At 44.2% G+C, this 27,096-nt stretch overlaps 1 long non-coding RNA gene across 1 annotated transcript; it reads right to left on the reverse strand.

Annotated features, from left to right (window-relative positions):
* Nucleotides 1–208: 208 nt before the first annotated feature.
* LOC137334461 (uncharacterized) lies at nt 209–16,143 on the reverse strand. The gene is made up of 3 exons (XR_010966158.1): nt 16,066–16,143; nt 6,449–6,529; nt 209–2,166 (listed from the first exon to the last, which is right to left on the reverse strand). It is a non-coding gene; the product is annotated as an uncharacterized lncRNA (long non-coding RNA).
* Between the last annotated feature and the right edge of the window lie 10,953 nt (nt 16,144–27,096).

Below are 27,096 nucleotides of genomic sequence, written 5' to 3' on the forward strand. Positions count from 1 at the left end.
GCCGATTGGCCTACTCCTGCTCCAATTTCTTATGTTCTTATGTTCTTATGTAAAAGCATGTCTCACTTAAAGAGTGTCGGAGTTGAAATGGCTGGAAAAAAATGTCCTTTGAGGCTGTTTTTCAGCCCATGAGGCCAATTGTTTCATTGTGAATCTTACCTCCAAGATGACAATGAGGCACTGAAATACAAGGTTAAACAACAACAACTTGCATTTATGTGGAGTCTTTAATGTAGAAAAATGTTCCAAGGTACTTCACAGAAACATAATTAGACAAAAATGGATGCCAAGCCAAAGAAAGAGATGGTGGCTTTTTTCTAAATCGTGATATTTTCTTGCATTCATAAGCTATTATTTCTTCCCCCATTCTTCTGCATTTGTCATCTATTTTATTTTTATCATTTTAGCTTAATTCTTCCATTATTTGTCTAATATACCCAGTTCTATCTATTCTATACATTTTCCCCTTATAAAAAGCAATTTTTAAATATTTTCCTTACCATCTCTGCCCCTGCCTCACCCCATCTACAGCTGAAACCCTTTTCCATGCCTTTATCACCTCCAGACATGACTATTCCAATGTTCTCCTAGTCGGCCTCCCATCCTCCACCCCCAGTAAACTTCGGCTCACCCAAAACGCTGTTGCTTCTATCCTTATAGCAGGTTTAAATAGTTGTCTAAATTAATGTTAAACGTGAAAGAGAACTATGTACTGTAGAGAAATCTTCTTTCTTCTTTGGCAGTCCCTCAGGGTCGAGGATGACTTGCTTCCACTCCGGGAGGGTGGGTTCTGCGGTGGCTGAATAGTTCAATCCTGGAGCCGCAGGCTCTACCATAGGTAGTGTTTAATAAGGTGGGTAGATGAGACGCTCTGGATTCTGCGCGCTCTTTCCGCTGCTTACGCTTGGCCTCCACGTGCTCCACGCGGTGACGCTCGAGGTGATTGGCGCCTTCGCGGATGCTTTTTCTTCAGTTTGGGCGTTCTAGGGAAAGTGATTCCCACGTGTTGGTGGGGATGTTGCATTTTTTTAGGGAGGCTTTGAGAGTGTCCTTATAGCGTTTCCTCTGCCCTCCTAGTGATCGCCTGCCATTGCGGAGCTCGGAGTAGAGCACTTGTTTAGGGAATCTTGTATCGGGCATGCGGACAATGTGGCCCGCCCATCGCAACTGGTTGAGCGTGACCAGTGCCTCGATACTGGGGATGTTAGCCTGGGAGAGAACGCTCACTTTGGTACGCCTATCCTGCCAGTGGATTTGCAGGATTTTGCGGAGGCAACGTTGGTGATATCTCTCCAGGGATTTGAGGTGGCTGCTGTACATTGTCCATGTTTCTGATGCGCACAGGAGGGCAGGGACCATGGCTGCTCTGTAGACCATGAGCTTGGTGCTGGATTTGAGGTCTCGGTCTTCGAACACTCTGTTCCTCAGGCATCCGAAGGCTACACTGGCGCATTGGAGTCGATGTTGAATTTCATCGTCGATGTCTGCTCACGCCAAGAGGAGGTTCCCGAGGTATGGAAAATGATCCACGCTGTCCAGAGGCTCACCATGGATCTTGATGATCGGGGGACAGTGTTGTGTGGCAGGAGCGGGCTGGTAGAGGACCTTTGTTTTCCGGATGTTTAGCCTGAGGCCCTTTCTCCCATACACCTCGGTGAATGCGTCGACGATGGTTTGTAGCTCGGCCTCTAAGTGTGCGCACATGCAGGCGTCGTCTGTGTACTGCAGCTCGATGACAGAAGTTGGAGTGGTCTTGGTTCTGGCCTGGAGGCGTCGAAGGTTGAACAGTTTCCCGCTTGTCCTGTAGGTTAGCTCCACTCCGGCAGGGAGATTCATGGTGATGGGGTGGAGTGTTGCAGCGAGGAAGATGGAGAAGAGAGTTGGTGTGATGACGCAGCCCAGCTTGACCCCAGTTTGCACTCGTATTGGGTCTGTGGTGGATCAGATGGTGAGGATCACAGCTTGCATGTCATCGTGGAACAGGCGGAGAATGGTGACGAATTTCTGCAGGCAGCCGAATTTGAGGAGGATGCTCCACAATCCCTTATGGTTGACAGAGTCGAAGGCCTTTGCGAGATCGAAAAAGGCCATGTACAGAGGTTGATGCTGCTCCCTGCACTTTTCCTGGATTTGTCGCGCGCGCTAAAGATCATGTCCATTGTGCCTCTGTGTAGAGAAATAAATGTAAAGGGAATAACTGTCTCAAATGGAAGAAGTGAGAAATTAAAACGGAGATCAGGAAAAAAAAGTACCGTACAAACCCAACAGGGAAAGTAAGGGGTAGAACTTGGAAAAAATACAGCATAAATTTACCATAACGAACCTGCTTATAATGATCCCCCAATTTTAACAATCCCCAATGGCAAGACCCAATTTTTTCAATGGAAATCAGCCCTACTACAACAACCACTTAAGCAGGATCTACCCAGACCAACCTGGACACAACGCTGGAATTCAAGCTGAGGCTAATTGAAAGATAACCAATTGTAGTGTGAATCTCTCATGACGTATTATGAAATAGATTTGGTCTTGACACCAATATGGTTACCAATGATTTTTAATGATTACTAATCCAAATATCTGACACACTTAACATTTAAGTAAGAGCATACACAGAGTTCTGAACCATGTTATCCGTTTGGTCCCTGGGCAGAGTGTGTTAAGTTGCTTCCCTCAGCCTGATGTCCTTCACTGGTGTCTCTATCCTAAATGCTTCCTCATGTGCATTTTTATAACCCTTTCAGTCACTGAACCTTATCAGGCATTGTGTATACTGTCTGTTTTCTGACTTGTCTGCTTGGTTAAGTTAACCTTTATTTCCTACTCGGCATCTCAGAAGAACATAAGATGTTTCACTCACAGCCCAGACGGTTAATATGATCAGGAGCCATCTGTTTACCAGTTCTGCTTTTCCCACTGTTTCAGGTAATCACAGATACTACCATTAGCTTATCTGATGATGACCTCCTGATGTGATTAACTCCTGACTAGTATGCAAGTTCCAACAATCTTTGTTCCCTCTTGATGCACCAGCAGTTGTTTTTAGGTTTAAACTAGGTCAATTTGACTCCGCAAGGTATGATGGTAAAGTAAGCTGCAAAAGATGTCAATTTTTAAATCCTTACAGTATGCATTCATTGCCTGATAAGACAGCCCATCATCTATGCACAAACTGCAACAAGGCAATGGGCGCGAAGATGGCGAACAAGAAATTGTCTTTATCTCTGAAAACAAAACTTCAAATCATGGATGATCCGGACCATTTAGGAAAATCGCAAGCCACAATCTGCAAAGTCCTCAGCTTAGCAAAGAGCCCCATTGCAACCACGTGGGCCAACAGGGGAAAAAAATCAAGTCTGCTCTCATCGAAGATGAAACGCTGATTCAGAGAAAACAAATCCATACTGCGACTCATTATGATCTTGGAGAAGGAATCTATCGCTGGTTTAAAACAGCCAGAGAAAGTAACATTCCAATGTTGGGCAATGTGTTACATGCAAAAACTCAGTGAGTCATGGAGAGGATGAGGAAACTTTTGGCGAAGAGGAAGTGGAAGGCACAGAACCAATGCTCTTCGTTGGGTGAGTTTGAAAAGACAATCGCAACTGTGCCAAACTTCACACAGTCATTACCTGGAACTGAGGATCTTTTTGGACTGGTTAACAAGATAGAAACAGCATGTGTCAACAAAAGCACGAATAATATTAAGCTATATACTCTGTATAGTTTTTTTAACAGAATAAAATGATATTCAATTCAAATTGGCCATTTCTTCATTTTTTGATGCAGCAAATCGGCAAAACCTACTAAAGTGAACACCCTAATTTAACAATCTTATCTGCCAGTCCTCTGGAGGGTCATCATAGTGAAGTTTGACTTGTGCATAAAAAATATTCAAAAGGGTTACATCTGTAAAATATAAAAAGAGTGGAATAATTGAAGATGAACCAAAAAAATGTACCAATTAAGGATTATTGTCCAGGACCTAATATGGTTTATCTTTATCTTTTTCTATTTTAATGACTTTTTCTGAATGTGGCCAAGTGCCAGGATATCAGATCAGGCCCACCATATAAAATGAGTTGGACACCCCTGATGTAGACCAAGAGAATTAGTCAAGACTTGTAATCTGTCAATTTATTGGTGTACCTGGAGAAATATTTTTATTTCCCGGCACAGTGTTTTGAGGGTTTTCTTTACTCAGGGGCATAGCTAAGATCGAAGGATTGTGGCGGTGAGGGCGGGGGGGTCAAATTCCAGACTTGGTCGACTTGACACGCAATCACGATCGGGAATTTAAAAGTTAAGTGAGTAAATTATTTGCAGTCAGCTTTGGCTGAGTCCTGACATACAAAATTGGCCGCCTTCAAAGTGGCTGTAGACAGTGGGAGGGGGGGGGGGGGGAAGAGTCATGCCTTTGCTCCATTATGATCAAACTCCTGTATGTAACACACCACAGTGTAGATCGTTTTGGGATTAAAATAGTCTGACTTCTGTTTTCAGTTGATCCCAAAATAGTAGAGTAACTCATCCGGCTCCACGTACAGTACAACAATGGCATTATTGAAATAAAAATCCAACTAATTGTTGTCATTGGAGAGCAATAATCATTCTGCAGTTCCTGTTTTTATCAGACACAGATGTCAGCATTCAGGGTGTGAATACAGAAATTAACATTTCTCTTCCTAGTGAATAGATGACTTGCCGATATTTTTATATTCACTAAGATGGATCCTGACTTGATCCTTTACACCATTAGTTTTCAAACTGAGATCTGTGCACCCAAGGGACTCCATGAGAGGTTACCAGGAGATTGACGAGGTCCTCAGATTTCTCTTTGTCTGAGGCCAAACACAGCAGGACCATAGTGTCTCCAGAATTCCTTTGTTCCTATTCTACATTTTTTTCTGTAGTTGTTGACTTGTTAGGATGTTATTTCTGTTGCTGTTTTATGACTGACAAGAAACATTTTCCCGTAATGATAGCACTGTTTACTTTTGGGCGGCTGACACTGTCTTTTGAAAGTTAGGATGGGAGGTCTCCAGTAATGTGTCAGTATATGCAGGGAGTCCCTAACGGTATATCAGTGTTTTCAGTGGGTCCTCACGGTTGTGTCAATATTGAGAGTGGTTCCCCAAGGATGTGTCAACAGTTTTAGGGTATCCATGGGAGTGTGTTAATATTATAGGTTGTTCCTGGGAATGCGTCCTCCCCGTCACCACCCCCTCCCCTCACCCACTCCCCCCAGGCAGAAAAATGTGAAAACCTGAGTTACATGTTGTTATATGTTGTTTGTCCCAGTTAAAGTAGCAACAGTAATTGTGGTTACTATTGAGTTCATAAGGAAGTTATATTGCGAATGTTATATCTCCTAGATAACTTTATTCTCTGCTTGTTTGACACCTCCTGCAATCCTCTGCTATTTCTTCCTCGGTAGCTGCTATGTTATCTTATTCGATTTCCTCCCGTACGATAAAGTCACAATGTAATCTGACAGATTCGAGACATCTGTCTGAAGTAACTGTGAAAAAATGTCAATGGTTGCCAGCAGAGCTGTGAAATCCAGACTGAACTGGATAAATGTAAAGGAACTAGCCAAGGACTGAAAAGAGCAGACAGTTGCAAAAGGTTACATTAGATCCATAGATTTTTATTACAATGTTGCTATCACGCAGTTTACATCTGTGCAGTGGCGTATAATACGAGACAGGTTTTGATGAATTTTCAGTGAGTTATATAGATAAAGAATGCAATAGGTCAGGTTAGGCTCACCAGACAGAGTGAAAATAATAGTGTGAATGATTCAGACATAATTCCGAAATATTTTATTTTTGCCTTTATACTCTACATGATTCCTGGCAGGTTAAAGCTTTGACAGTGCCACATGGGATCTTAAGGGCATGTGAGGTCCACTAGACAAAGGCAAGATGCTGTTGTATAGAGCTGTATTGCACACCTCGGAAAAGAAGGCCTTCCCTTTGGGACACATATCCTACTTGGTACGATGACAAGGGCTTCAGTTGCCTTCTCAGTCAAGTGACCATTAGGTCACTAAAGGTTAGATCACAGCTCTACTATTAAATCATTACTGATATAAGGAACCTTTGTCTCCATTTGAGCACACAATATTAGATGAATGAACATGCATTTTATGGTCATATTACATTTTACAGAGCTGGTGCCTTGCTAACATCCAGTGAAACCCGTTCCCAAAAGTGTACCATAGCTGCCACAGACTGCATGGAACTGACACGGAAGGAAGCAACAAATGCTCAAAGTGATAATGACATGAACCCTTCGACTGCCAGTTTACAAAACAAAAAGTAATACTCGTGGGGGACGCACATGGTACAGAGTACTGAGGCTCTAAAATGATTCCTCAAACAGTGAGTTTATGATCTCGGGCTATGAACTGAGGCTAAGAGAGACAGGGGTGATCAAAGGATACAGGCGATACTTTGGCGACTTCTTTTTGGATGACGCAAATGCAGAACAGTCAGGCATCTCATTTAGGCAAAAGATCATGGACCTAAAGACAAATGGAGGACATTAAAAGTTGGGAAAAAACTTGATTAAATAAAAATCTGTTTGTAAGGCAACAAGATTAAAGGAAAACATTTTTTTTCCAAATGAATTACTCATTGGGGCCCATTCTCAATGCTTCCACCGGGCAAGGACAGGACTCTGAAATCACCGGGATAAACTTACTTCCCCATTCCCGCTCCCAGTCCACCAGCTGGCATTATCGTGGGGCCTACACATGGACAGCCCAGTTGCCCATCTGTTTCAGATGGGAGCCTACCTATGACATACAGGTTTCTGGGGTTTTTTTCGAGGGGTCAGGGCCCCACACAAATCTGCCAGTCTGCCCGTGTGCCAACCCCCTATGATTGCCTTCTCCCTTTGGCATTGAGCCTCCACCGTGGCTTCATAGAGGAGCTGCTTGATGTCCCGCTTCCCATGACTCGGTTAGCAGCCTGCGAGTGCTGATCCCTTGCTTGCAGCTCACCGTCATTATGCAGGTGAGGCCTGATGCGGTTTCGGACATTGAGCGGGCAGCGCAATTGTGCCACCGGCCGCTTTCCTGAAGTCAAAATCGCTCCCATTATGTTTCCAGGGAGCACCATGCACTCAAGTAGATGGATTCAAAGTATATTCAGAGTTCACGTTTAAATTCTAGCAACCTTACATAAAATTAAAGAATGTCACATTGTCGGAAGATCATCGACCTATATGTCAAATCTTCAAAAGAACATACTGTGGGATTTATGAGCCATATTCCACTAGAGTGTAACGTGTTAGAGTTGAAAATGGAGTTAAAGAGAAACTTTAAAGACTTGTATTTTTATAGCTTATTATGAAGCCTCTCAAAAGCATCTCAAAAGCATATCACACACAATAAATTACTTTTAATTGCAATCATTTTCATTCGGCAAACATGGCAGACAATTTGCGTATAGCCAGATCTCAAAATAACAGTGAGAAGAAGGAGGAATGAATATGCTAATAGTGGTGTTATTGAGGGTGAACTTCCTAGCCTTCTTCGAATAGTGGAATCGAGGCTAGAGCAATCCAAAACTAATCGTACTGTCCTACAGTTTCCTCATAGCCTCTGCTTCAAGGTGTTTACCTACTCTTCCCTTAAAAGATGCAATGGTCTCTAACTCAACCATTCCATGACCCAATGACGTTATCAACAGTCTTAGGGGTAGAATTTTCACAGGGGTTCCCCAATCTTCCACTCTAACTTTGGCAAATCAACCAAAACCCCAGAGTAATGTTTCATTTCATGGTTCTTTTCCCCAAAATATACTACCTCACATCTTTCGCATTGAACACCTATCTGCCCACTCCACTGATCTCTCTATATCCTCTTGTAATTCTTCCTAACAATTTGCCATGTCTTCTAATGGAATCATAGAATCTAACACAGAAGGAGGCCATTTGGCCCATCGTGCCTGTGCCAACTTTGAAAGAGCTGTCCAATTTAGTCCCACACCCCAGCTTTTTCCCCATAACTCTGCAAATTAGTCCTCTTCAAGTACATGTCCAATTGCTTTTTGAAAGTTCCTATGGAAACTGCTTCCACCACCCTTGAAAGTAATGCGTTCATCACTCAGGTAGTGCATTCAAAATATGGGTCTTGGTGCCAAGAATAATCACTGTATCAATTCTAAGCAAATGTAAGGAATCTTACAACACCAGGTTATAGTCCAACATTCCTTACATTTGTCCACCCCAGTCCATCACCGGCATCTCCACATCATCAATTCTAAGCAGTTCAGGAGCCAGAAAAAAGACCTTCTCCCAATATTGATACACGAGATGGTAGAAAGTGTGGGATGACATCTATGTTCCCACGGAAGCTTTCAAATTATTGTCCAAATCAGAGATGTACTGCAGAATTTGCGAAACTACCTTTTTCACCCTACAATGAAGGAAACGTTAAGAAAGTGCCAAGAACCAAAGAAAAAGTGGGGTGCAAAATGTAAATAGACACCTACCAGAGCCAGATGCGCAAACAACAGGGGATATGTGTACAGCTGTAGAAAGTAAAGGAACGCTGAGAACGCTGAGAGGTGGAAAAGAAAGAATTGGAGTTGGAGTTTGGGGGGTGGGGGGAGACCAAAGTCACTGTCAAAGAGATCATTTCTTAGGAGACTTTTGAAGGCAGGGAGAGAGGTGGAAAGGCAAAGTGATTTTGAGAAAGAATTCTGGAAGGCAGGGGCATAGTGACTGAATGATTGCATCGGATGGTAACTGGAGGGAAGAAAAAACAAGCAGTAAACCAGAGTTAGAGGAGCAGAGGGAAAATAAGTGAGGGAAAAGTGGACTGTCGATGCCACTGAGAGAAACGGGAGTGACAACGATTTCAAGTTCAGGCAGCACAATCACATTTTTTTTTGTGGACAATGATGTTTTGATATGAATTGCACCATTGTGTCAAGTATTGGCAAAGATACAAGTGCATTTGGCAAACATGTTTTTGATCAATACAACGATAGCCCTTTAATCGTGAATAATAATCTATTTTTATGAACCTCTGGATTAAATAAGTCCTCATTTGTTGACATTTCTACTTTCCCATGTATTTTAGGCAGCAGTAGCTGCTAGCAATCTCTACAAAGTCGTTGAAACTTGTTTTTACTGTGCAGATGGATTGATAAAAAAAAATGAACTGGTGCCAGGATGTTGGAGGAGTGCTCTGTGTATTAAATAGAGGTTGTTTGGAACCTGCAGTTTTTTTTATTGAGGCGAGCAAACACCTTTGAACAAAAAGGAATCTACTCCTGCACCCTCACACAAAAGCTGCCTGTGTATTCCCCACATGTTGTGCTGTTTCCTTCTCCTCTCACATTCCCATTCATGCCGCTGGTAGAACATTGCCTTCTGTGTGAGTTTTAACAGTAAGGGTCAATTATGTGCTTTAGGACAGAGAACAATGAAACTCCACAACTCCATTTAAAGAAATAAACTGGGGGAGGGGGGTATTTACTATTTCTACCAAAATCATAAACATTTTTGGGGTGAAATTAGATCTCGTTGCACCACTATTGGCGGTCGTGCCTTCAGCTGCCCAGGCCCTAAGCTCTGCAATTCCCTCCCTAAACCTTTCCGCATCTCCACCTCTCTCTCCTCCTTTAAGACACTCGTTAAAACCTACCTCTTTGACCAAGCTTTTGGTCACCTGTCCTAATATCTCCTTGTGTGGCTTGGTGTCAAATTTTGTTTGATAATCGCTCCTGTGAAGCGCTTTGGGATGGTTTACTACGTTAAAGGCGCTATATAAATGCAGGTTGTTGTTGTTGTTGCCAACCATCCGTGCCCGAACAACATCGGAAACAAGTCCAATTCCATATTGGTTCAGGTGCTATGGAGGCATTCCTGGTGTCCACCTAAAATAAGGCGTTAGGCACATTGAATATGCTAATGAGGGGCCTACCACCTGTTTTAGGACCAATACCAGAAATTGGTTTGCCCTGCACACAGCCAGCGTCCCAGTCGGTCGATTTTGCTACCCCCACGACTGATGAGCTTCCCCTGGGACCGCAACTGGTGCCTGCAGCTCGCTGGTATTATAGTACTGAGGCCGGCAGACCAATTTGCCGTGGTCCTGCCGTCGGCCTCATTAGGCGCATGCAGCCTGCCCTGTACGCAGATCAGGCCCCGGCTCAGGCGCGATCCAATTTCTAGGCCCATTACCTTAATGCATTTACAATTTCAACAGAAATATCGAGCAGTGGAATTTTTACAATATCCCAACGCATAGTGACCAAAGCAAATCTTCTCCCCTAGTATCACTGGAATGTAGAGGTCACAATTCAACTAGTAAGTACAACTCAGCTATAGTGTTAATGATTCTCTTTGGCACTAAACTATTATTTCCCTCGCTAGACCTCATGTAGTTAGAATCTGCAGTTGACACCATCACTAAATCAATCTCAAGAACAACAACAATTTGCATTTATACGGTGCCTTTAATGTATTAGAAACATCGCAAGGCACTTCACAGTGGCATAAGGAAAAGACTTAATGCCGAGCCAAAGGAGAAGATATTAGGAGGGGTGAAAAAAGCTTGGCTGTAGAGGTGGGTTTTAAGGAGAGGGAGGAGGGGTTTAGGGAGGAAATTCCAGAGTGTGGATCTAGATATCTGAAGACAAGGACACCAATGGTGGGGCAAAGGGACTGGAGGGGCGTTGCGGAAAACGGAATCGGAGGAACGGAGAATTCTCATGGGGTTATAGAGCTGGAGGAGGTTACAGAGATAAGGAAGGGGGGAGGCCATGATGGGGTTTAAACAAAGGATGAGAATTTTATATTTGAAGGTGAAATGAATGGTGGCATGACTGGGTGACAAGAAGGGAAGGACACAGAAAAGAAGGACCCAGGAGGGGCCAAGAGGAAAAAAGGGAGATAAAAGTAATGGTCTTGGGTCCAGAACAAAAAGAAAATCAAACCTATGGGTACTTGGGCCAACTTGCTATCATAATTAGTTACTTTACTGAAGCTGCAATCTGGAATATCTCTTTCATGCCATTTTTATGTAGCAGAGTTTGTTATAAATAGAAATTATGATGTTAATAAAGTACATTCAGCCACTGAAGTCAACCCAGAGCAGAAACCAGCAAAAACACAATATACAATCAACACAGACCTTTTTTTTTAACCAGAACCTGAATAATGGCCATTTAAGACATAATAAAAGTAAGAGGCCAGATGTTGCATTGAATAAATTATCTAATATTATTCCTCTTCACCTCACCTTACATAGAATTACATAAAATTTACAGCACAGAAACAGGCCATTCGGCCCAACAGGTCCATGCTAATGTTAATGCTCCACACAAGCCCCCTCCCACCCTTCTTCATCTAACCCTATCAACATATCCTTCTATTCCTTTCTCTCTCATGTGTTTAACTAGCTTCCCTTAAATCCATCTACCCAGTCACCTCAACTACTCCTTGTGGTATCGAGTTCCACATTCTAACCACTCTCTGGATAAAGAGGTTTCTCCTGAATTCCTTATTGGATTTATTAGTGAGTATTTTATATTTGAGGCCCCTAGTTAGAGTCATAGAGTCATAGAGTTATACAGCACGGATAGAGGCCCTTCGGCCCATCGTGTCCGTGCCGGCCATCAGCCCTGTCTACTCTAATCCCATATTCCAGCATTTGGTCCGTAGCCTTGTATGCTATGGCATTTCAAGTGCTCATCCAAATGCTTCTTGAATGTTGTGAGGGTTCCTGCCTCCACAACCCTTTCAGGCAGTGAGTTCCAGACTCCAACCACCCTCTGGGTGAAAAAGTTCTTTCTCAAATCCCCTCTAAACCTCCCGCCTTTTACCTTGAATCTATGTCCCCTTGTTATAGAACCCTCAACGAAGGGAAAAAGCTCCTTAGTATCCATCCTATCTGTGCCCCTCATAATTTTGTACACCTCAATCATGTCCCCCCTCAGCCTCCTCTGCTCCAAGGAAAACAAACCCAATCTTCCCAGTCTCTCTTCATAGCTGAAGCGCTCCAGCCCTGGTAACATCCTGGTGAATCTCCTCTGCACCCTCTCCAAAGCGATCACATCCTTCCTGTAGTGTGGCGACCAGAACTGCACACAGTACTCCAGCTGTGGCCTAACCAGTGTTTTATACAGCTCCATCATAACCTCCTTGCTCTTATATTCTATGCCTCGGCTAATAAAGGCAAGTATCCCATATGCCTTCTTTACCACCTTATCTACCTGTTCCGCCGCCTTCAGGGATCTGTGAACTTGCACACCAAGATCCCTCTGACCCTCTGTCTTGCCTAGGGTCCTCCCATTCATTGTGTATTCCCTTGCCTTGTTAGTCCCTCCAAAGTGCATCACCTCGCACTTTTCCGGGTTAAATTCCATTTGCCACTGTTCCGCCCATCTGACCAACCCATCTATATCGTCCTGCAGACTGAGGCTATCCTCCTCGCTATTTACCACCCTACCAATTTTTGTATCATCAGCGAACTTACTGATCATACCTTTTACATTCATATCCAAGTCATTAATGTAGACCACAAACAGCAAGGGACCCAGCACCGATCCCTGTGGTACCCCACTGGCCACAGGCTTCCAGTCACAAAAACAACCTTCGACCATCACCCTCTGCCTTCTGCCACTAAGCCAGTTTTGTATCCAAAGTGCCAAGGCACCCTGGATTCCATGGGCTCGTACCTTCTTGACCAGTCTCCTGTGGGGGACTTTATCGAAGGCCTTACTGAAATCCATGTATACCACATCCACTGCGTTACCCTCATCCACACGCCTAGTCACCCCCTCAAAAAATTCAATCAAATTAGTCAGACATGATCTTCCCTTGACAAAGCCATGTTGACTATCCCTGATTGATCCTTGCTTCTCCAAGTGGAGACTAATTTTGTCCTTCAGAATTTTTTCCAATAATTTTCCTACCACTGATGTTAGGCTCACTGGCCTGTAGTTCCCCGGTTTTTCCCTACTCCCCTTCTTGAATAATGGTATTACATTAGCGGTTCTCCAGTCCTCTGGCACATCCCCTGTGGCCAGAGAGGTTCTGAATATATGTGTCAGAGCCCCCGCAATCTCCTCCTTTGCCTCACACAGTAGCCTGGGATACATTTCGTCCGGGCCTGGGGATTTATCCATTTTTAGGCCTGCTAAAACCGCCAATACCTCCTCCCGCTCGATGTTAATATGTTCGAGTATATCACAGTCCCCCTGCCGTATTTCTATGTCTACATCGTTCTTCTCCATAGTGAAAACAGATGCAAAAAATTCATTTAGAACCCCTCCTACATCTGCCGGCTCCACACACAGATTGTCATTTTTGTCCCTAATGGGCCCTATTTTTTCCCTAGTCATCCTCTTACCCTTAATATACTTATAAAACATCTTAGGATTTTCCTTTATTTTGCTCGCCAGTGTTATTTCATGGCCCCTCCTTGATCTCCTAATTTCTTTTTTAAGTATCCCCCTGCACTTTTTGCACTCCTCTAGGGCTTCCTCCGTCCTTAGCCTTTTGTATCTGCCAAAAGCCCTCCTTTTTTTCCTAATCCATTCTCGTATATCCCCTGACATCCAAGGTTCCCTGGAGTTCTTGGAACCACCCTTGACCTTTACGGGAACATGTTGCCATTGTATGGTCTCAATCTCCCTTCTGAAAGACTCCCATTGCTCCGATGCGGATTTTCCTACAAGCAGCTGATCCCAGTCCATTTTGGCCAGATCCTGCCTTATCCTATTAAAATCGGCCTTCCCCCAATTTAGAACCTTTATTTCCGGCCCCTCCCTGTCCTTTTCCATGACCACCTTAAATCTCACCGAATTATGGTCACTGTCACCAAAGTGCTCACCAAAGTTCTGGTATTCGCCACAAGTGGAAACATCTTCTCTCCGTCTACCCTATCAAACCCTTTCATAATCTATCAGGTCACCCCTTAGTCTTCTATTTTCTAGGGAAAAAAGCCCCAGCCTGTTCAATCTCTCCTGATAGGTATAACCGCTCAGTTCTGGTATCATCCTCGTAAATCTTTTTTGCACTTTCTCCAGTGCCTCTATATCCTTTTTATAATATGGCGACCAGAACTGTTCACAAATACTTCAAGTGTGGTCTAACCAAGGTTCAATACAAGTTTAACATAACTTGCCTACTTTTCAATTCTATCCCTCTAGAAATGAACTCCAATGCTTTTTTTGCTTTTTTTAATGGCCTTATTATTAATGTGCGTCGCTACTTTTCGTAATCTGTGTATCTGTACCCCAGATGCCTTTGCTCCCCCATGCCATTTAGACTCTTATTTTCCAAGGAGTATGTGGCCTCCTTATTCTTCCTGCCAAGATATATCACCTCACACTTATCTATATTGAAATTCATTTGCCAATTTCACACCCATTCTGCAAGTTTATTCATGTTTTCCTGTATTTTGACACAGAACTCCTCAATATTAACTACATCCACCCCCCTCACCCCCACCACCAATTTGGTGTCGTCGGCAAATTTTGGAATTAAACTTCCGACTTCCAAGTCCAAATCGTTTATGTAAATGGTGAATAACAGTGGTCCCAGCACTGATCCTTGTGGAACACCACTTCCCACCTTTTGCTAGTCTGAGTAACTACCTTTAACCCCTACTCTCTGTTTTCCATTCTGTAGCCAGCTTGCTACCCATTCTGCTACTTGTCCCCTGACTCCACATGCTCTGACCTTAGTCATGCGGTACCTTATCGAAGACCTTTTGAAAATCCAAATATATTACATCTACTACATTACTCTTATCTACCCTTTCTGTTTCTTCTTCAAAGAATTCAATAAGGTTGGTCAAGCATGACCTTCCCTTTTGAAATCCATGCTGACTATTCTTTATTATATATTTGGTTTCTAGATGTTTTTCTATTACATCTTTAAGTAAGGATGTCATTATCTTTCTTGATGTGGAGATGCCGGTGATGGACTGGGGTTGACAAATGTAAGGAATCTTACAACACCAGGTTATAGTCCAACTGTTTTATTTGAAAATCACAAGCTTTCGGAGGCTTTCTCCTTCGTCAGGACTTGCTCACCTGATGAAGGAGAAAGCCTCCGAAAGCTTGTGATTTTCAAATAAAACAGTTGGACTATAACCTGGTGTTGTAAGATTCCTTACAATTATCTTTCTTACTACTGACATTAAGCTAATTGATCTATAGCACCCTGGACTTGTTCTATCTCCCTTTTTAAATATAGGAATCACATTAGCAATCTGTTAGTCCTCTGGTACTATTCCCTTTTCTGATAAATTTTTATATATATATAATAGTGCATCTGCTATCTCTTCCCTAACTTCTTTTAATATGCATGGATGCAATCCATCCAGACCCAAGGGTTTTATCCTCTCTAAGTTTGATTAGTTTATCTATTATCTCTCCCCCTTTCTATCTTAAATGTCTTTATATCTTTTTTGATCTCTTCTTCTAATGTCATGCCCATCATGTTAGTCTCCCTGGTAAATACTGAGGCAAAATAATATTTAATATTTCTGCCATTTCACTGTCATTACCTGTGAGTTTATCATGTGTATCCCTTAGTGGCCCTATTCCTATCCTGATTTTTCTTTTGTTATTTATGTGTCTGCACATTACTATTTCTTTTCATATTCCTTGATAATTTAATTTTGTAGTTTCTCTTTGCCTTCCTAATTGTTTTTTTGACTTCTTTCCTAACCTTTCCATATTCCCATTTGTCATCCTCTCCTTCGTTATCTATGTACTTAGTGTATTTCTTTTTCTTTAGTTTCAATTTTGCCTTTATTTCTGTATTCATCCATGGTGCGTCATTACTGGCTGGTCTGTTTTTACTTTTTAGTGGAATATATTTCTCCTGGACTCCATTGATCACTGTTTTACATGTTTCCCACTGCTGTTCTATTTCTTTGTCAGTAAATCTTTCCAGTTTACTTTCCCTAGTTCTACTCTCATCCCCTCAAAATCAGCTTTTTTCCAATTTAATGGGCCGGAACTTGCTCCGACCAACGTGGCAAGGCTCTCCGCACCTCCTGCGGATAAAAAGTACGAATGTACTTACTGCGTGGTCCACAACGTAAATTTGCTGGACTCTGAGATCTTTCTCAGTGGTGTGTTCCGATATCAGTGCAGACCATGTGTGCATGGAAACATTGTGGGACTGCAAGCCCCGCCCACGAGCAGGCAAGTTAAACTCATAAATTTAAAGTGATATTCCCTATGTTAGTCTAAATAAAAATTTAACTTACCTTATTATAAAAATGCAAGGAAATGATTTAATTTACTTAAACATACAGAAGTTAAAAGTTTTTAAAAATATATTTTTATTTTTAATAACTTTTATTAATGATCAAAAAATATTAAAATAAGTATAATTAGACATTCCACATCTTTTAAATTTAATTTTTTTGTTGTTTTGCAGTCATTATAAGTCATCGCACTTTTAAAAAGTAGTGTAGGGCTGGTATTTTCAAGCGTACCTTCTCATGGCATAAGTATCTTCGTTCCAGCTGGGCAGATGGGTAAGTTTGTGATTGTTTGGAGGTCGTGTTTCATTGTATATGATTGTGATGTAGTTCGCCCTTAAATTCGGGATGGTCAAAACGCCGTTGAACCAATCAGAGCAAGTTCACAATTTCCGGGTTTTAATGCGCTTGTGTGCATTCGCGAACTTGCTCCGATGGATTCGACGGCGGTTGGGATCGGTGCCATTACGGAGTGGCGTCCAAGGTAAGTAAGTTCTGGGCCATTACTTTAGTCTATTTCTTACTTATGTCCTTCTCAATCCTTATCTTAAACCTTGCTATGTTGTGATCGCTATCGCCTAGATGTTCCCCTACACTTTCTTCTCTCACCATGCAGTCACAGGGTCATGGATTCAATCTCCACTTCAGGACCAGATCTAGGATAGCACTTCAGTGCTGTTTTGAGGTGGTGCTACATTATTGGAACTGCTGTCTTTTGGATGAGATAAATGAGGCCTGTTCAGGTGACTGTAAAAGATCCTATGGCTTTATTCAAAGATTTTTCCCAAAGTCCTGGACAACATTCCTCCTTCATCTAACGCAACAAAATCTAATTAACCAGTCATTCATTTCATTTATTGTGTGTAAACGTGTTTGAATGTGTAACAGTAACTGTACTTCAAACATAATTCATTAGTTGTGAAATGCTTTGAAATGTCCTGAGGACCTGAAAGGGTCCTACAGAAATGCAAATTCTTTCTTTGATTCCTTCTTTTTGCTTTTTCCCTTTTCTTGTCTAACTGAAAAGATTACATTTCGCCACACTGCAATCATCTGGGTGAAGGTCAGTGCTAGACTCTTGCTTTCCAATTGGGCAATTAAGCAGTCAGACACAAAGGGCCCGATGTTAGCAGGGCTACGGGTTCTCGGCGGGGAGGCTATCGGGCGCGTGGGTAACGCGCCCGGTGAAATTAGTGGGTTTCCCGCGCGATCGTAGCAGGCAAACCACTAATTGGATCCACTTACCTGTTCCTCCGGGTTCCCCGTTGCTGATCTGCGCGTCGGGCGGGCTGCGCATGCGCAGTACGATCTGTCAGCTGGAGGCGCTCTATTTAAAGGGGCAGTCCTCCACTGACAGATGCTGCAACCAATAGCAAAGATGACTGCATGGAGCAGCCCAGGGGGAAGGCTGCTCCCAGTTTAATGATGCCTCACCCCAGGTATCAATACATAGGGTGAGGAGGAGGGGGAGGACAGAGATCTTCCACCCGGCGGGCAGGAGGAAGCGGCCCGCCTCCGCCACCAGGAAGGCCTGGCTTGAGGTGGCAGAGGGGGTCACCTGCGCCACCAACATATCGCCCACCTGCACACAGTGCAGGAGGCGGTCCAATGACCTCAGTAGGTCAGCCACAGTGAGTACACGTAGTCTTTCCCCTACACACCGTCTGCCACATCACTGCCCCCACCCCACATCTCCTTCGGCACTGCCAACACTACTCTGTCACATCACCCCTCATACCCACTCAAACCCCATCCTCATCTTACCTGCACCTACTCACCTCGCGAGTACTCACCCCGCCACTACCACGCAACCCAATCCTCATACAATCTCATGGCTCTATCTCATACTCACCCTCTCATGTATCTCTCTCACGGCCAGCCTCACTCAACCTGCCACCACCTGTGCTGCAGCCACAGGGCATGCATCACATATGTGCAGTAGGCAGCATAAGGCAAACGTGTCGTGAGCATGAAGGGGATGCACAAGGGTGTTTGAGGGTTCGTCATGGTTGTTACTTATATTGAATTTCAGAACAACTCACATCACACATTATATTGGCACCACTACTGCCATGTCTTTGCGAATCCTGTCCGGTTTGTGCAATAATGCCCGCTCCTGGGTATCACTATGAGGACCCACCACTGATGCCACCCATTGTGTCACTGCAGAGTGGGTGTAGGTGTATTTGCAGGGCTCTTCTGCGCTGACGACTGAGAGACATCGGCGATGTCCCCGGTTGCACCCTGGAAGGCTGCGGAGGAGAAGTTCGGGAGGGCAGTGGTGACTTTGACAGCGACAGGTAGGAAGATGGTGCTTGGGCCAGCCAGGAGCAGCTCGGCACGAAAGAGGCTGCAGATGTCCATGGCTACATGTCGAGTGACTCTGAGCCTCCGTGTGCAATGCTGCTCAGAGAGGTCCAGGAGGCTGCGCCTCGGTCTGTGGACCCTGTGGCGAGGGTAGTGCCCTCCGCGACGCATCTCTCTCTGCGGTAGCCCTCCCTCCTGCTGTACAGGTGGATGTGGCACAGCACTCTGTTGTGGAGCTCCACGTGTCAGAGGTGGACGGCGTGAATGGCGAGGCTGGTGAGGCTGGTGATGCTGTTCGCCCTCCGAGGGGGTCATGACTGTGGCTACGGCGGCCCCCATCCGCAAGATATACATCTGAGGGGGTCCGCAAGGTAGGTACATGTCTCCGGACCCCGGGGTACGTGTGCAGGTTGGTGACTTTGACTGTCAGGAGGAGGGTGGTGGAGGCCAAACTTTGTCCCAAGTGACGGAGTGGCCTCCTGCAATGGGTGAGGGTCTCCCCCCGCCACCTGTCAAATGGACCTTTGCAGCTGCCACAGGCTGACGGCTGCAACACGTCCATTCGAGCTGGGAGTGTTTCCCCCAGTGTGGGAAACAGTCCCATGTTGTTCAAAAATCCCACATAGTTCCTTAATCAGGTCAGTTAATGACCTGAAATACCAAACTAAATATTGTCAAGTGGCATCCCGCTGGCTTTAATTGCCTGCTGGATTCCACCAGCGGGGGCTGCGCGCGCACGCCGGCGCGTCAGCGGGGAACCCGGAAGTGGGCGGGATCGAGGCGGGATTCGGTCCCGCTCCTGGATTTCGCGATTTTTGGGGCCCCCCCGCCGAGAACGCACCCGATAGCGGGTGCTAAAATCGAGCCCAAAGTAACTAACTATAATTAGCTAACTCAAAAGTTGACCAATGTCACATTAAGATCCCTCTTTTACTTCTCTTTCAAATATTAAACTGGAAATGTGAGTGTCATTTATCTCTTGATAAAGAAAAGGAAACATCTTATCTGTTCAATTTGTTGTGATGTCGAAATAATCCTTTGGGTTGTTACAATGTGGTTTAAGGTCAGAGGGTTCGAGCATTCAGCAGAATTGTAAACTTTATCACTGAACAAATTCAAATCCTGAGTAGTTCAGATCTCAAAACCTCATGTAAATGATTTCAGTCTTATAGGTCTACTTGTGGAGTGTTTCATTGAAATTCATGAGAATATGCTGTTGACAGCAGTAACACATTCTCTGCATTGTGCAATGTGTGAATGTATACCCTGTAATTACAGCTACCAAATGCATTTAATGTCTTTTAATTATATTCTCTAAATGCACTCAGAATGTTATCTGTATGACGTGTGGTGCTCGTAGATACTTGTCTTATAATCAGACATTTAATCAAAAATAATTCACATTGACATTAATGCGAACATAAGTCAGACCGACTGCATAATCAATCAGTTCAGCTCAGTCCTCTCCATTGGTACACTCCTGCAATGGGCAAAGTCTGAAAGTGCATTCAAAACATATAAAGTAAACAAGTGACGTTACTTTTCCACTGATGTTATGTGTATAAGGGGAGAAAATCAACTAACGGCCGCCTGCCTTGTGTTCATAAGGTGAGGGTTAGGCCTCCAAATTTCACATGGTGATCTCTCACGCCTGATGTGCTTCCAACATCCTATTGAGACGGGTGTCACCCAGGTCGCCTGTCTGAAACCAGGAGCAAAAAGGATGCCAAAGAAGGGCAAGGGCCAGCAGTTTTGCCAGTTGCTGGAGCTGTACACCAGCAGATTGTCAATGAGCGCTTTGGTTGAATCATCCCTCCCCACCTTTGCACCAACAGTCCCTCTTACCATCAAACCCCATCGTCACACTTTCCAGATGAATGCCCTTCATTTAAACACCAGCGTGGATATTTCTATCACATCACTAGGCATGGTCAAATAAACGCCAATCCAAAGAAACTCTGCGCAACAGGAAACTGGTTCATAATGGTTCATTTCCAATTGCAATCAAACAAATTGAAAAACTAAAAGTCACAATTATGCAAACCCCTAGTGGGGTGGGCTCAAGGAGCTCTGGCCTTAGAGAGCCCGGTGACAAACCACAGCATCTCGGCAATGGCCGGGGCAGTCTGGCTCATCTGGCTATCTGGCATTAACATGGCCACTGGTTCAGGGATTGGCAGGAGGCGCAGGCATGCTGTTGTCCTGGGAGATGACATTATGTGCCTGTCCCATGGCGCCACTGCCCCTCGCATGGTGCTGTGCCTCAGCACTCCCATTGCTCTGCCCGAGAACAGAGTGCAGGAATGATGTGATGGTTTTGGAGTCGCTAGCCATGATTTCCTTTATGCTTAGCAAGCTGGAGGAGATGTTGGGATTCAGAGCCTAAATGGCAGCAGTCTGAGCTTCCAATGAAGCCTTCAGAGCTGTAACCATAGGTCCTATAACTGAGGGCCCCACTGCGATGTGCAAAGAGGTGACCACATGTTCCATGGCTGACTGCATTATTTTGATTCCCTGCACAATGACCCACACAAGTTGGAGATGGATCCTCCATACTGTCCGACATTGTGCGGAGGCTCCCTGGCAAGATGTCCAATGCATTATAGGACTGCGCCATGGAGATATTCATCTCTGCCCTCTGCAGCAGGACTAGGTGATGAGTTTGCCCTCCAGCGAGCTGGTTCCTGCAGGGTCCTATCCCCCGTCCTTGCTCCTACGCACTTGCCCTCTATATGACCCTCTAATCAACGCGGGGTGCCAATTTCTGAGCTGGTGCTTGTAACGGTAAGGTCGAGTGCTGGTGTATCTTCGAGAGGACAATCCTCCTTCTCCTCTGCTGTGACTGGACCTGTAACTTTAGATGCACCTGGAAAGAGAATCAAGTGACAAGGGTTAGCAGTTAGTGGCAAGTGTTTGCGGAAACAGATGATGGCAGCACAAAGCAGCACCACTTTGTTATGTTGAATGTGTGAGGGAGAGAGTTCAGTGAGAAGAGAAAAGGAAGGAATTTGGCCAAACACCCAGCCAATCCTCTGGCCTTGGCAGTTGTGACGCTCCTGACCCACCCTCTGTCCACCACATCAATGGCGCCTCTTCATTTAGGACGGTGCTTGCAAAATTATTCCACATATGGTACCAAATAGACATCACTCAGAGTATCCGACAGAAGGGAAAAATGTTGTACCCCCATTAAGATGTGCTGTAGTGACTAGTGACTTGAAATTAGGTCTTAAAATAAAACTAAAGGGAAACTTTGAAGTGTGTTCAATTGACATAAATACTGAATAGTTTGTTGAAGACAATGAAAGTTTGACAAATGTTTTGCTGCAAGTTGTTACCAATGTCATTCATTTTCAGTGACACCTCAAATATAGCTGTTGAGTGACGTATTTACATTACAGCCACTGAAGACAAACCTGACTCCAGTGTCAGTAGGTAACATAAACTAGGCGGTGCTAGTAGCTCCAGCGACTAGGAGTAACACTTCAGGAGGTGTACTTTCCCCATACCGCCAAACCTGGAATGATGCTGAGAGCAAATGTAAATGTCACCTCTGGTGGTGCTGGATGTCACAGTCTACCATTTATCCTGACCTCTCAGCCCACCCATGACTAGTAAAATGGGACAATGTTGACCAAAATAAAAGTCACAAACAAGACTTTTCAGCCATCTTGCACATGCACAGTTGTTTTTGTGTTGCTAACAGGACTCTCAAATCCATCCACAAAGTAAACAGGATGGATTCCAAAGCATGGGGAGCCAAAGCACATTGCAGAATTACTTCAAAGTAGAAGCAATATAAACAAGAGGTGCGTCTATTGACTTGCCCGAAAGGCCTCTCTAGCCTGAACTAATATTGTTTCTAAATGTTTTTTCTACCACTCCCTAGTTCCAGTCCACAAACTTCAAATAATTATAGTAATCACCTAACACATTAAGATCCCTTCTTTTGGAAATAATGGCAGGGTTTGAACTCCCAGGCGGGAAAGCGCCCTAGCGAGGGGGTGTCCTTCTGGCAGCAGCAGCGGGAAGCCCAGCCGATTTTAACGGCAGGGCTTAATTAACATGTCGCTGGCCGACTTCCTGGCCAAAACAGCGGGAAGTCGGCAAGAAGGATGGAAAGACAGGCCTCCCGTCGGGCCCAAAGTAACTGCGTGGTCGGGGAGTCCAGTGGGAGGTGGTGGAGGGAGGTGGGAACGGGGGCAGTGGTTCCGAGGCAGTCAGTGATTCATGAAGGAGGAGCGTGTTCAGGCAGAGAAGGCCTACACTTTCCTTGTGGGGCCGGGAGGAGTATTCCTGATTTAATAGGATCCTGATGTATGAGGCTCTTGCATGACTTAAGCGGGCATCTCATGCACCTTAAAAATCAGGCCAAGTTGGAATGGAGTGGTCATTTCACCTATTCCATTTCGCCTGCCCCTTGCCCAGTTCCCCCCGGTTTCCCACCAATTTTTGTTTTCTTCATGCAGCCTTTTAATTTAGAAATGGCTTTAAAATGTAGAGAATAAAGTTTGTCAACACTGACTTGTCCTTTGTTAAAAAATCACTAGTCCAATGTTATTACTATTTCATACCAAAATGGCAAACAATGTTCAAAGACTGCTATGCTATTAAAAGAATGAAGCGGATTTGAACCTTGGTTAAAGGATATTCACTACGATAACCCCCAAAAGTTTCTCCTGCTCTTGTGAGTATAAATTACAGGTTTCATGATAACCTGGGGCTTGTACCCATGGTAGATCCCATGGGTATAATGGATAACAGCACCTCAGTACCAGTCGAGTTTTAGTTCATGGACAGAAAAGTTAGGCTAAACCCTCTGACATACCAATTACAGATTGTGCCCAGATGATGTATATTGATGAAGGATTGGGCTCCAGGCCTGCGTATCCTGTACTTATTTTTCTTTCATTTTTGACCTTTACTTGATTCCAATAATCTTTGAGACATAGTAAGCCTACAGGCTTAATTTTACCTTACACAGGCTCCAACACTTGGAAGTATTCATGAATTGTTTTGAAAACCATTCGTTAGTCATTGGACCAAGCACTGTATTGTATTTAAGGAAGTCCTTAACAGCTGCTGCAAGTCCATTGTTGTAATGTGATCCAGCTGTGAAACTTAGACGGACGCCTTTGACTCTCTTTCTCATCCTGATGGAACCAGTGGATATGGAACTGTGTGACCCTGATCCATGTCCATTTTATTTATGTGATTTTACTGAGTCATTGCAAAAGCAAAAAAAAACTCATGCAACATAATTCGATTTTAAATATTAGTATAAACAAATAAAAATAAAAATGCAGGAAATACATAGCGGGTCAGTCAGCATCTGTAAAGAGAAAAGACAGGAATGGAAGCTGAAGCATTCTGTAGATAGTTCACCAAGAACCCAGTATAGAAACACTTACCAGAACAATGTGGAGAGACTAGAGAAGCTGCAATCGTTCTCCATAGAGCAGAGAAGGTTAAGGGGAGATTTAATAGAGGTGTTCAAAATTATGAGGGGTTTTGACAGAGCAAATAGCAAGGGTCGGTAAACAGAGGACGCAGATTTAAGGTAATTGGCAAAAGAACCAGAGGCGAGATGAATAGAAATTATTTTACACAGCGAGTTATTATGACCTGGAATGCACTGCCTGAAAGTGTGGAAGCAGATTCAATAATAACTTTCAAAAGGGATTTGGATAAATACTTGAAGAGGGAAAATTAGCACGGCTATGGGGAAAGGGCAGGGGAGGGGGACTAATTGGATTGCTCTTTCAAAGAGTCGGCACAGGCACGACAGGCCAAATGGCCTCCTTCTGTGCTGAATGATTCTATGATTCTACTTATGGCACTGCCAGGCAGGATAACGATGGGATTAGCAGGGAAAATCAGGCAGCGAGGCCTACCACCTCGTCCCTGCCCCAATTTTAATTTCTCTCCCCCTAGCCCTGCCAAGACGGCTGCTGGCCCTGCCCACTGTATGCTAACAGGGAGGCAAGGCCTGGGTTCTTGGCCCATTATTTTCCTGTTCCTCTCTCTTTTGCTGCTCCCTAAGACCTCCAAGTAAAGCATGTAGTAGTCCCTGGGGTTGCAGCAGGAAGCCCCCAAAATCTCCTAATGAAGGGAGAGGCCCTAGTAGCGGCCTCCTCTCACTCCATTTTGGCCCAATCACTTACCGCAGGCCTTCAGCTGAGGCCTTCAGCAAATGATTTACTGTAACCTTTAGCCTCTTGTGGCCCCTTTAACCTGGTGGAAGTTCTGCTGCTGCAGCAGCAGTCCTGCTGCAGATCCTGGGATCACTAGGAGTTACCTGATCTCAGCTGGGCCGGTGTTTGGTCTGCTGTAATTTGGCTCATCTTCATTGGTTTAGGGAAGGGACGATTGGCCAGGGTTTACTATCCAATAACCGATGTTGGAGGCGTGCGTCACTCCAGATAAGGACAGGGTCAAACCCGGCTGAGGTAGCTCTCATGGTCAAATATCTCTCTAGGCCGACACCATCTACCTACGCATGAAGAATGATCACTTGGGCAAAGTACCAGAGGATCTCTATGGAATTATATCCCATTAAGGAACCAATGTTTACAGGAAAGTAAGAGGGCAGAAAATTGATAGAAAAGAGAGAAAAAAAATAAGTTAAAAAATAAAATATTTTACTGGGAATATTCTGTTCTCATATAATTATCACAGCATTATATATATTTTTCTGTCTTGGGCCTGTAGTCAGGATTTCTAAAAATATTTTAGTTGATGAATTGACATATTTGGCTACCTTTCCGTAAGCAACTTGTCACTTGTGTAAACATGCGCCAAAGCATCTTTAAAAATGCACCTTATTCTTGGCCAGAAACAACTGCTCTACCACTGCTTACAATCCATTTGTACCTATATTACACAAACAAAAACACATTACAAAAACACCCTCTGGTATTCTTCCAAGTAGTACAGTTTACTGTTAGGAAATTTTCTTTACTGTGACTCTAGGTTTGGTATATGCTTCATAAGCACTCTGACTTTTGCCAACATTTAAAAAGTTCACTTTGTCTGATTAACCAAGAAATACCATTAGCTTTTTTTTTAATCGGCTAATATTTCATTTTTTTCTGGAACCACGTGTTAAGCTGTTTATTTTTGTTTTGGTGGCCCTATAGTATTGTGCATTGCTGTAACTTTGCAGATTTGCCTGCACAATCTCTCCTCAGAATTCCCGATCTCAATCAGCTGTTTGTGAAAGCCAACAATTCTTTTGAGAACTGTTTTTCTTTCCAATTTTCCCACCACCCGTCCTGAACGCCGTGGCCCCGATATTAACGGAGAGGTGGGGAGGGTGCGGGGGAGCCCGGTAGCAAGTGAAGAACCAGGCACGGCCGGGGACGAGGAGGCCCTGCCGATCGTAACAGCTCATTTAAATAATTCTGGGCAGACGTCCACCAGACAGCCGGCCAGATTGGCTGCTTGGCCGGCAGGCGGGAGCAGGAATTTAGTAGCAGGAGACTGCAGCCGGGGGCCCAATGGAAACGAGGCCCATGATTCCAATGTATATTCCATAATAAGAAAGGGGCAATGTGAAATTGTGATCTCTTGTCTGGATAGAAGATATTAAATACGAATTTGAATTGGACACTGGGGCTGCGGTAACTATTATGTCATCCCAGTATACAAGGAAAAAAACACAACATTTTACCGAAAAGCTGTTCTGGACACCCATTGCCAGTCCTTAGGAAGATAAACGTCCAAATAAAATATGACGGTCAGACAAAACAATTGTCTGTGATTATAGTTAAGGGCAAAGATCCCTTGTTGATGGGCCAAGATTGGTTTCATTGCCTAGGGTTAAACGACCAATACTTGAAGGTAAAAAATTTACAGAGCTATGGGGAAAGAGCAGGGGAATGGGACTAATTGGATAGTTCTTTCAAAAAGCCAGTACAGGCACGATGGGCCAAATGGCCTCCTCCTGTGCTGTACCTACTGTGATACTGTGATTAAGAAGATCACCACTCAAAGATCCGTGGACACACTCTTCGAGTACAAGTCCTTTCTCAGTCGAAAACTTGGTACAGCAAAAAGGAATCCAGGTACACCTTAATGTGAAGGAGAGGGGTTGGGGGGAGAGGGGTTGGGGGGCGAGGGGGGGGGGGGTGAGGGGGGGGGGGGGCGAGGGTGGGGGGGGGGGGGCGAAGCCAAAATCCTTTAAGGCCAGAGTGCTAGTCTATGCTCTAAAGGAAGGGATATCAACGGAATTAGATCGCATGGAGCGTGAGGGCATAATTGAGAAAATGGACCACAGCAAGCGGGCAAGCCCGATTGTCCCTCACGGTGGGATAAGAATTTGTGGTGACTATCGAATAGGTGTGATCCCCACTTCAGATGCTCATGAATATCATCTGTCCAGGGCTGAAGAGTTGTTCACCAATCTGAGTGGTGGCCAACAATTTTCTAAATTAGATCTTTCCCAGGCTCACTTACAACTGGAGCTTGCTGAAGAAAGTTGGAATTTGACTACGATAAATTCTCATTTATCATTACAAAAGGCTGAATTTTGGTATTGC

This window comes from Heptranchias perlo, chromosome 2 (assembly GCF_035084215.1).
Source record: "Heptranchias perlo isolate sHepPer1 chromosome 2, sHepPer1.hap1, whole genome shotgun sequence".
Classification (NCBI taxonomy): domain Eukaryota; kingdom Metazoa; phylum Chordata; class Chondrichthyes; order Hexanchiformes; family Hexanchidae; genus Heptranchias; species Heptranchias perlo.